At 59.3% G+C, this 10,255-nt stretch overlaps 1 long non-coding RNA gene across 1 annotated transcript; it reads left to right on the forward strand.

Moving 5' to 3' along the window:
• The first annotated feature begins 491 nt into the window (after positions 1-491).
• On the forward strand, positions 492-1,934 carry LOC148596383 (uncharacterized). Its single transcript, XR_015913398.1, has 2 exons — positions 492-548; positions 1,486-1,934. It is a non-coding gene; the product is annotated as an uncharacterized LOC148596383 (long non-coding RNA).
• The last annotated feature ends 8,321 nt before the right edge of the window (positions 1,935-10,255 follow it).

Genomic DNA, 10,255 nt, shown 5'->3' on the forward strand with positions numbered 1-10,255 from the left:
CAGGAGCCCAGGGATCCCTCCAAAAACAGCGCCCGGAGGGCGCTGCCACCGCGGCCCCTGGACGGCGACAGGGACCGCTCTGCTGCGGGCGTTTTGGGATCCCCCTATGTGCGGGCCGGACCCCCCTCCCAGCCCTAACTGGGACAGAGAAAGCCCCGTCCCCGGCCGCCCCGGCGCAGGAGCCGCAGCAGCGCTTCAAGATCGAGCTGATTTTAGGAACAAGTAGAAATGTCCATGAATAGAGGGATTTTTTTTTCTCGTGTCCCCGGGAGCCACAAGGCTCGGGTGAGCTGGGCATTTTCTAGGTGACGTACGGGCTTACGTGGGAGTCGCTGCCCAGCACCACACTCCGAGTGACTTTTCTCCTGAAATGCCGTTTCCCTGCAGCTCGCACCCCGCTTCCCGGGCTGGGAGGAGTGGACGGGAAGGCGGGAAAAAAAAAAAGGAAGAAAAGGAAAAAAAAATAAAGGAAAACGGGGAAAAAAAAAAAGAAAAGAAAAGCAGTCCCCTGATCTGCTGCTCAGGAGACGAGCCCCGGAGCGCCCAAAGTGAGCGAGGGAGAGAGGGGAGGGAGGCGGGAGGCGCCTCGGCGGTGTAGGGGCTGGCGCGGGGGGAGACCTTCATTTTGGGGGGCTGCTGGACGGCGGAGGGGCGAGGCGGGGAGATGAAGAGCGACCGCGCCGCGGGCACCCCGGGGCAAGAGGTAAGGGACCTGCTTTCCGCCAAGCAGCGGAGGGACCAGGCGTCCGAGGCCCGAGGGGTCTGGGTGCGGACGGTGCCGGCTCTGGGAGCAAAAGGAGCCCGGGCGGGCACGGCCACATCGGGTCCGTGCGCTCCTAGCCCAGCTCCGCACCGGGCCGGGCCGAGCTGCCTCCCCGGGCCGGGCGCCCGGCCCGGCGGCGTCTCCTGCCGAAATGGCAGCGGGGAAAGAACCGCCGGCACCGGGAGCTGCCGGCAGCCCCTGCCCCGCTCCCCGCTCTGTCCCGCCGGGCCGGGCCGGGGTCTCTCAGGCGGAGCGGCCAGCGGAACCCGCTCCCAGAGCCGGACTCCTCCCGTGCGTGTCTCAATTCACTCAGGCTTGACTTGGCAATAAGCTCGCTCAATAGGGTGACAATAGAGCCCCAGTGGGACCCGAACAAAGAATTTGAAAGTAGTTAAATTGCAGGACACGTCCAGCGCCTGGGTGCTTGAATTAAAAAAAAAATCGGAGAAAAGAAAAAGGAGAGAGACTTTTCTTTGGACTGGTGAGAAAATGCTCAGGGTAAAAGTTGGTTTGGCGTCTTCATTTCAGCGACAATGGAGCAGAGCTAATTCAATAGGAAACGCGGGGATTTTTTAATGAAAAGACCGCCAGGGTTACACCGAAGTTAAGCTCTTGTGAATTAATTATTAGGGCAAATAAACTGGGGGTGGGGGGAGCGCTCTGAAGGGAGTGTTGCAATTTCTTAATATTCTCCTTTTCGTGTTTAACGACAATGCCATTAGGTTTCGACTCTGGGTGAGCAAAAGGATTTCTTACACTCCCCGGCAAGATGAGAAGACGCTTTTAATGGTGTTGCTTATTTGCCTTTAAAATAAAAGACTACGAAATTTGGCAACGAAGTCCGATTTCTGTTGGCAGTGGCATTGGGGGTTATATTTCCTTTCATGGCGACTCGCAGATGCAAAAGGAAAAATAACGAGAGAATTTTAAAAAATACAACCGTAAAGGCGAGGCGACATATTCGGCTATTCCAGATCTCTCAGTCTCGATCGGTTTATTTTCTGCTACACGGAAAATCTGTCTCGAGCTCACTGTATATTCATCGGGGTGGCAAGAGGTTCCCAAATCCGGTCGAAACATTGGTTTGAGAATTGGAAATAAAAATAGGAGCCAGATTAAATGCGGGAAGAAAGAAGAGAAAAAATGGGAAGCGAAGTAAAGGTGTGCCAAATATACATATATATACATATTTTTTTTCTTATTGCAGAGGTTGAAGGGAAAGCGGAGGGGGGGGAGGGCATGAATATATTTGTATGCCTGCATGTATATTTATTTAGAGGAGAATATAAAGGGGAGATATGGGTGGAGGGGGGAGCGGATGAGAGGAGGAGAGCAGAAAGAAGGGCAAAATGTAGCTGTGCCCCGCGATTAAACCGGGAGCCCGGACAGCTCGTTTCAGCTCATCTCTTTGTAGGCAGCGGAGTGGCTGCCTGGGACAAGGCTCTCGCCCGGGCTTGGCCTGGCCGTAGAGGCAGGGAAGGGGGAAATGGTCCTGCCCCAGCCCCTGTCCTGCTCCCGGCCGCAGGGACCCGCCATCTCCTTCCCCCTGGTCCTCGCCTCCACCGCCGCTGCTGCAGCCCCTGCTCGGCCCGACGGTGCGGGCAGGGCAGCCGGGCAGCTCCACGATCCCCCTCTCCGCGATTTTCAGCATTTGGACAGCGATGAGGGGCGGCGAGGCCGCGCCGGGGTCGGGGGCTGCGCCGGGGGACGGAGAGGAGCGGGTGGCAGCGCCGTCCAGGCACGGGGGCCGAGAGGAAGCCCGCCCAGGGTGAGTGTTGGGAGAGCGCAGGGACGAGGATGCCGCAGCCCTTTCCCCTCGCTTGTCGCGCCTTTCCGCGAGGAGCCCAGGAAGAGGCAGGGAGGGTCAGGCAGGGACATCACCCGGAGGAGGGCGAGCGGATCTGGACATCGCTCTGGACGGCGCCCGTGGGCAGTAAGAGGGGTGCCTACCGCCTACCGCTGCCCCGGGGAATTCCCCGCGGGCAGAGACCGCCCGCGCTGCTCGGGGGAGCGGACAGGGGCAGCCCCGTAGCCCGATGCCCTCGCAGCGCCCCGGGCAGCCCCGGCGCCCACGCTCCCCGAGGGCGGAGAAGCGAGGGGGAGGATGCGGGGAGTGGAGGGTGGCCCTGGGGGCACATGGACCCTCTCCCTGGGGGCAGCGCCCTCATTGCGGGGCAAGGAAAGGGTGAGGGGCTGCGGTTTCTGCTCGGCGGAGCTTGCGAGCACCCGAGCCCCCGCCGCCGCTACCACCTTCCTTCCTTCCTCCTCCTCCCCTCCCTCCTTCCCCCCTCCGCCTCCTCCCCTCCCCCTCTCCCTCCTCCTCCTCTCCGCCATGGTTGGAGTGAATAGGATGCTGCCGGGCTGACGTCAGTGCGGGCAGAGCCTGGCAGCGGAGGCAGCTCCTGGCCAGCAAGCAGAGCCGGGAGCAGCCGGGAAGGATGCAGGGAGCCGGGGCAGAGGCGCCCCCGCCGCCTCCGCCACCTCGCAGCCGGCCCCAGGGGCCGCGGGGCCGCAGTGCGGCCGGGGACAGCCCTGGCGGCCCCCCCGCCGCCCGCTCCGCTCCGCCGAGGCACCGAGCGCTCCCCGCGCCCCGGCTGCAAGTGTGAGTGTCGCGGCCGGGCAGCGGCGCGGACCCCCGGGCGGGCTGGAGGGCGCAGAGGGACTTTAATTTCCCCGGGAAAGGGGAACCGCTGCCGGGAGGCGGAGGAAGGAGGCAGGGGGTGGAATTTGGCAGATGCCGCCGCCGCCGGGGAAGTTGCGCGCCCCGAGGTGCCGGCACCACTCCAGTCCCGGCCCGGCCGTCGGGGCTCGGCCCGGTCCCCGCACTCGCAGCCCGCGGCACGGGCACCTTTCGCTGCCGGCGGGCGCGTTAGCTCCGGGCTCTTCTCCCTGGGACGCTGCAGCTCCACAGCGGGGCCGAGGGAGACTGCCCGGACGGGGCGCCCGGGGGCCGACAGATGCCGCGGGGCTGCGCACCCCCGAGACCTGCAAACATGCTCCCCAACACGGCGCTCGTCCAGGCGGGTACAGGGCAGAGGCTGAAAAAACACCCAGGAGAGGCCGAGCCGCCCGCTGCCTCCAGGTTTTAGGCCCTGGGTGTGATTGCGGAGTCCAAGAGAAGTTTCCCCTTACGGAGAAGTGGGGGCTGCTCAGGGCCCTCGCCTCTCGTGGGCACCCGCGGGGGATCGGGGCTCATCGTTCGTGCCTCGGTTAAACGGCCGGGTAGCAACAACGGGGCCGCCACCATTGCCACGCTCCGATCGTCACCGGTTGCTGTCGCTAGAGGTTTTTTTTTTTTCTCATTTTTTCTTTTATTTTTTCACTTGCTTCTGTATGTCTCTTTTTCTTTTTTTTTCTTTATTTTCCTTTATTTTTCCTGTCTTTTATTCTTTTTTTTTCCTATTTCTTCCTTTTTTGTTGTTTTATTTTCTCCTCTTTTCGCTCTTCCCTCTGCACTTGCCGTGACCGTTTATTTCCTTGCTTTACTATTATTTTTTTCCGTGTCTCCCTGGAAGTGAAGCGCATTTTAGGCCTCACCCTTAAGGAAAACCGAAGCCCTAGCGGTGCAGGCGGCCTGGGAGAGCGCCCTGATTCGCAGTCCCGTGCACAGCCCCTCGACGTGCCCGGCTTGTCAGACACCCGCCACCCGAGCCAGGGCAGTCCGGGTTCGTCCCCGCGTCGCTGCCGGCCCTCGACGGTCCCTGGGCCGCTGCTGCGGCGTCTTTCCAGCACCCGGGTTCGCTTAGACCTGGCTTTTAATTGCTAAAACAAGCAACACGTTTTTTCGGCACCTGTGGAAGCTGCGCGAAGTTGGTGAAGCCCCGTTTGTGGGAGGAAATAAGAACAATTAAGCCTAGATGCAGCTCGAGGCGGCGAGGCACGGGGGTTACCCTAGACTGGCTAAAAATAACTTCTTCTAATTAAAGAAAAGTGACGTCAGAGGAGCAGGACGTAGCAGAGAGGACCCTTCGCAAGGGGGAGCGAATTAAATAATTCAGGGGCGGCCGGGAAGCGGCGCAGCAGCGGCTGGAGCCGGGCGGCTCCTCCGAGGGGCCGTGTCGGGGCCGTCGGGGTCGCCGGTGTCGCCGGCTCCGTCTCGCTCGGGCCGGGCCGGTGCAGCACCATGGTCAGAGCCGCCCGCCCCGCCCCGTCCAGCCGCACCGAGGGCGAGGGCCGGGCCCCGCGGAGCGGCTGGCGGGGACCTGCCCCGCCGCCCGAGCTGCCCACGGGCGCGGCGGGCTGGAAGCGAAGCCGCCGTTCTCGCCATCGGGGGAAGTAACTCGGGCATGGTTGCCTGGTTTTGCTTTATTTTTATTTTCCCACCTTCCTCAGGGTCGGCTGGAGCCGGGGCCTGATTTCTCACGCGTTTCGCCTGTTTCCTCCCTGTTCGTAGGGCCGAGGCCCCGGCCGCCCGCCCGGTCCGCTCAGCCCACGCGCTCCAGCCGATCCGTCCCTGCGCTGCTCGCTGCTGCTTTGCACTGTGCCAAGGAGCCATTTTGTGCGTCCTGCTTAAGTTGCACCGAGAATATTGTTTTTTTATTATTAATAAAAATAAAAACCCAAGGTGCAATTTTGTCCTAAGTACTGGGCCTCTGCCTGCGTGGAGCAGGAGGCCGGAACGTGCAGCCGCTTCCGAGCAGAGCAAGGTATTTCTTGAAAACAAAAAGAAAGGAAGAAAAAAAAATGCCCTGCCAAGCAAATCGCTTCCTTTACTCGGCAGAAAGGGGAGATGACCCTCCCCACGGCTGAGCGTCATGTGCTCGGACCGGCACCTCACCCCAAGGACCCGAGCCCGGCTCTGCACGGCGGGCAGGAACCCTGAATAACCGGCGGCCGCTCCAAGTTGCAGCGAGGGCTCGGCCGGCCCAGTCCCCCACGCCGTTCCCGCAGGAATAACCAAACTGGGGTGTCTGCGCCGCCGCCAAAGCGCCCGATGCCTCGGCGAGGGGCGGCAGGGGGTCCTCGGCCGGTGCCCCTCTCTGCTCCTCGCCGCGGCTCCGCGCCGCCCCCGGGACATGGCAGAAGCAATCACCGTAACAGTGACAGCAATAAATTAGGAGAAAATCCAGGGCCGGAAAATTAAGACGATCCGATTTGCGACATTTTTTTCCCCCTCTCCCCAGGGCAGATTAAAACAAGCCTGGCCACCCCCCGTGCCGAGCGGCTCTGGGGGCCGGGAAGGAGCCAAGGGGCTGCGAAAGGAGGAGAGATTCCTCCCCACCTGCTACAGAACCGTCGGAGCGGCCAGGCCGCCCCCGGGCCCGTTTCTCGTTAGAGAGGAGAAGGGAGGGAAGCGGCAGGTTAGCGACGAGGAGGCAGCTCGCCCTGGCTGTGCGTGGCGAGCACAGCCAGCTCGCAGAGGGGCTGGCAGGGCTGATCTTTTAGCTTTTAGTCTGATTGAGCTGCTGGGTTTTATTTTATTTATTTATTTATTTTAAAGGGAATGGTAGTGGATGAAGGAGAGTGCAGGAAATAAATAACCCGAGTGGAGCTTGCCAGAGCCGCCGGGACAGGCAGCCTATACTCAGCCGAGGCTTCTCCCGCAATAATTCCCTGTTTGCAGAAGGTCACATTTTGCCTACGCCTCATATTTAATAGAAAGCGATGGTTAGAAAGCGATGGCGAGAGATTAGTCTTTTTTTCTTTTCTTTCTTTTTCTTTTTTTTTTCTTTTCTTTTCTTTTTTTTTTTTTTAAGGGCTGGGTCAGATATCCATCATAGACAGTCATATTTACCTCCTGGCTTTTTATTACATTTGCTGTTACTGTTAATACTTGTATGTGCCCGATCCGTCGCTATATAAGTATCGTGCTAAGAACTCTTGCGAAAAATAGCAAAACCTGGAGGAGAAATAATTAACATCGGAGCAGGGGAGAGACGGCGGGCAGGGAGCCGGGCCGCGTCGCGAGGGCCTCCCGGGCCCCCGGCTACATCTCGTTGCGGCTGAGTCGGAGAAAGGGGCTCTTGGGGCTGCCCCGCCGCGGTGCGAGACGTCGAGGTGGGACGGGGCTGGGACAGGGGGGCGCTGGAGGGGCATGGGGAAAGAGGAAAGGCAGGAGGAAGGGGGACGGGAAGAAAAAAAAAAGGAAAAACAAATAGACGAGAAAAAAAAAAAAGGCGAGGGGAGAGGGAAAAAAAAAAGAAAAGGGAAGGGCCGAGGACAGGGAGAGGTATGTCAGGTGCACGTCGGTCTCTCTGCGCCGGCAGCGCAGGCTTTCGCTGCCTCTCCCCTCGCCGATGGCGCAGCGAAGGAGCCGAGGGGGCTCTGCGGGCAGGGACAAAGCGACCCGCGGCGCGGCCCCTCCAGCACAAGCCGGGGGCGGGGGGCAAGGGGACTGTGGGGGGGCATCCAGTGCTGCTCTATCCGTCCTGCCCCACGCCGTCCTGATCCGTCCCGTCCAGTAAAGTCCCGTCCTGCTTCAGTCTGCCCCGTCTCGTTTCGTCCCATCCCATTTCGTGTCTCGTCCCGTCCACTCCGTCTCGCTCCGTCATCGACCCGTCCGCCCCCTCCCGTCCCACCCCGTCCCGCGGCGCCACCCGCTCCGGTGTCCGGCCGGGCCGGGCCGCGAAAGAGCGGGAAAGGGGGCGCTGATTTGAATGCGGCGCCGCGGATTGGCCGTGTGCGCCGTTACGTCACTTCCCAAAGGGGGCGATTACCATGCGAGGGGAGTAGAAGTTGGGCAGCGGGGCGGGAGCGCGAGCGCAGCGCCCGGGCCGGGACCGCGACGGGCTCCGCTAGGATCGGTTCTGCGCGGCCCAGCCGGGCTCGCCGCGGCTTGACCCAGCTCGGCCCGGCACGGTTCGGCTCTACTTGACTCGTCCCGGCTCGGTTCGGCTCTGCACGACTCGGTTCGGCTCGGTTGTGCGGAGCCCGCCGTCGCCTGCAGCCCCGGCCGGCGGGAGCTCCGGTCCGGGCATTCCCGGCTCCAGCGCCGCGCCGCCCGCAATGCGCCCATCGGTCTCGCTGCCGCTTTTTTTTCTTTCTTTCTTTTCTTTTTAATATTTTTTCTTTTCTTTCTTTTTTTTCTTTTTTTTTCTTTTCTTTCTTTTTTTTTTCACCGTGTCTTTTTTCTTTCTTTATTCATTCATTATTTTTTTTTCTATCTCTTTTGGCTTCCTCGCCGGCAGATTCCGGCCGCTCTGCCCAGCCGTGCCCACCTCGGGCAGCCCCGCCGGAGGGATGTTTCTGTCTTTGGTTATCTAGCTGTATGAGTGTTATGGAGCCATCATAAAGCTAGATAACCGAAAGTAGAAATGACTTCCAGACCTGCTCGCCCGGGGCAAGCAGCCGCAGCGGCACCGGCGACGCTGGAACCAGCAGCAGAGGCGACCGGACCCGCCGCCACCACCTCGGGGCTCCAGGTAACCGCGTCACGCCCGCCCCGTCGGGCCGGGCCGCGCTCCGGGCACCGGGCAGCACCGCGGGGCTTCGCGGCACCAGAAGGGAGGGCGGGGGAAGGAGGGCAGCTCGAACGCAAGTGCTTCCAGTGCCAGAGAAATTCGGGTTTGAACGCGCTCTTAAACACACCTTGAGATGCGCCCCTGAGCTCCGCGGGGTAAAGAGCCCCGCGGACGGCAGCATCCCCAAACAAAGCCCTTCCGTGCTCTCTGGGGATCAAGCCTAGAAAATCACCCACTTTGGGGCTTCCCTTCTCAACCCCCCCCTTCCTCCTCTCTCCATCCCTATTTTCTTCTTCCTTTGGCTTTGGGCTTGATTCTGGCCTCCCTTTGGAAGGTCAAGTTCTCAGCAATGTAGTCACTTCTGTGCCGTGGCTGTTGCTTTGGTCTCTAGCCGGGAGTCCCCAGGGAAGGGGTCCCTCTGGGTGCACCCCTCTAGCGCGCAGCCCAATGGCCCTGGGGCTTCCTGTGGAGCCGGGCGCTTTGCAGGCACAAAGCCTTCCTCACCTCTGCTGCAAGCCCGAGAAGTAGAAACATCATATGTATTACAATGTCTGGAAAATAATGAAAAAAAAAAGGAAAGAAAGAAAGAAAAGAAAAGAAAAAAGCAATTGGCAAATCTGCATTCGGTTCCCATGGCGACACAAAGCACCGCGCTCTCGCTGAGCTCCCCGGCACGTTTCGCAGCCCGTGTGGGGTGAGCGCCCCTGGCCAGGGCTGAGGCACCCTTGGGTCCCCAGTGCTTTGGTCCCGGCATGGGGCACGGGTGATAATAGCCTGGGGGTGGCAGGGTGCGATGCCCCAGGCCCCGCTGACACTCCGTTCTGGGTAACAGTCAATGCCTGTATCCTGCAGGAATGGTCCCTGCGTTGCCAGGAGCTCCCCTGGGCTGTGACAGCACTGGGGAGACTGCAAAGGAAAATCTCCCCCAACCTGCAGGTGACCACAGTGGCCAGGGGGCTTTTTGTGCCCTCTCTGCCCCTGTGTCTCTCTGTGTGCCGCTTTGGAGATGGGGCAGATGCTGCCGAGCTCCTGGAGAGGTGAGATGTGCGGTACCCGTCCTCATCCTCGGCTCCGCAGCCGGGTGACGGGCACAGCTCTCGCCAAGGGCACAGGGTAGCGAGGCAGGACCAAGCCGCTGGAAAAGCAAGAGGCAGGAGCCCTGTGTTGTTCCGAGACCCGTTCTCCAACATCCCTTGCACGGGGTAATGGCGTCAGACGCCACGTAGGACCACGAAGATAAATGTGCCTGCGCACCCTTCCAGGGCCAGCAAAGCTCCGCCGGCACAGCAGTAAGGAAACAGGATTGCAGCCGGAATTGGGCTGTACCACAAGAAAGGAAAGTTCTGAGCTGCTGTTATTATATATTCTAATGAGAAGTCATTGGAGAAATTAAAAAGGGCAGAAAAAGACGAAGACGCCAGCACTAATTCCACGGGAAGCCTCCCAGGGAAAAGGCTGTGTGAGTTTGAACGCTGAAAAGCATGAAGGTCTGGAATTAGACTATCATTTAGAAAGCGTTACTAATCCGAAGTTACAGCAGTAATTCCATGATTTGCTGGGTCCCACACGCAGCGCCAGAATTAAAGATACGGATTTTCTAGAAATGTAACTCAACTGTGGCACCGACTCTCGGCAAGATCCGAATGAATCATTCATTCCAAACACTGCAAAAGACGTGTCATTAAGAACCAACCTTGTTCTCTCCAGCCCATCTGGAATGTGTATTCTTGATGCAATCCCAGAAATTGTGGAAGAGATCGGAGATGGGGAGAGGAATGTAGTTATTTCCCTCCTTTATTATGTCGCTTATTTTTAAGAAATAATTTTCCAATTATTTCCACAATATTGTGAGTGGCACTCAATTCTTCTTCTATTTATTTTTTTTCTTCTGTATGATAGCATCGAGTCAGGTGGAAACGGTTTCAGTGGAGCTGCTTTAAAACTAGGCTGAACAAAGCAGGAGAGAACTGAGCAAGGTGGTTGATGAATGCATTTATTCAGGAGTGATGATTTGATGGGGGATGGAGGAAGGAAACATTCAAATTCCTAATGAATATAATTCAGAAGGAATCACTCGACCAGCATGTTAGAG

Source organism: Tinamus guttatus, unplaced genomic scaffold (genome assembly GCF_059628265.1).
Source record: "Tinamus guttatus ecotype Peru unplaced genomic scaffold, ASM5962826v1 Tinamus_guttatus_pri_ptg000004l, whole genome shotgun sequence".
NCBI classification, from domain to species: domain Eukaryota; kingdom Metazoa; phylum Chordata; class Aves; order Tinamiformes; family Tinamidae; genus Tinamus; species Tinamus guttatus.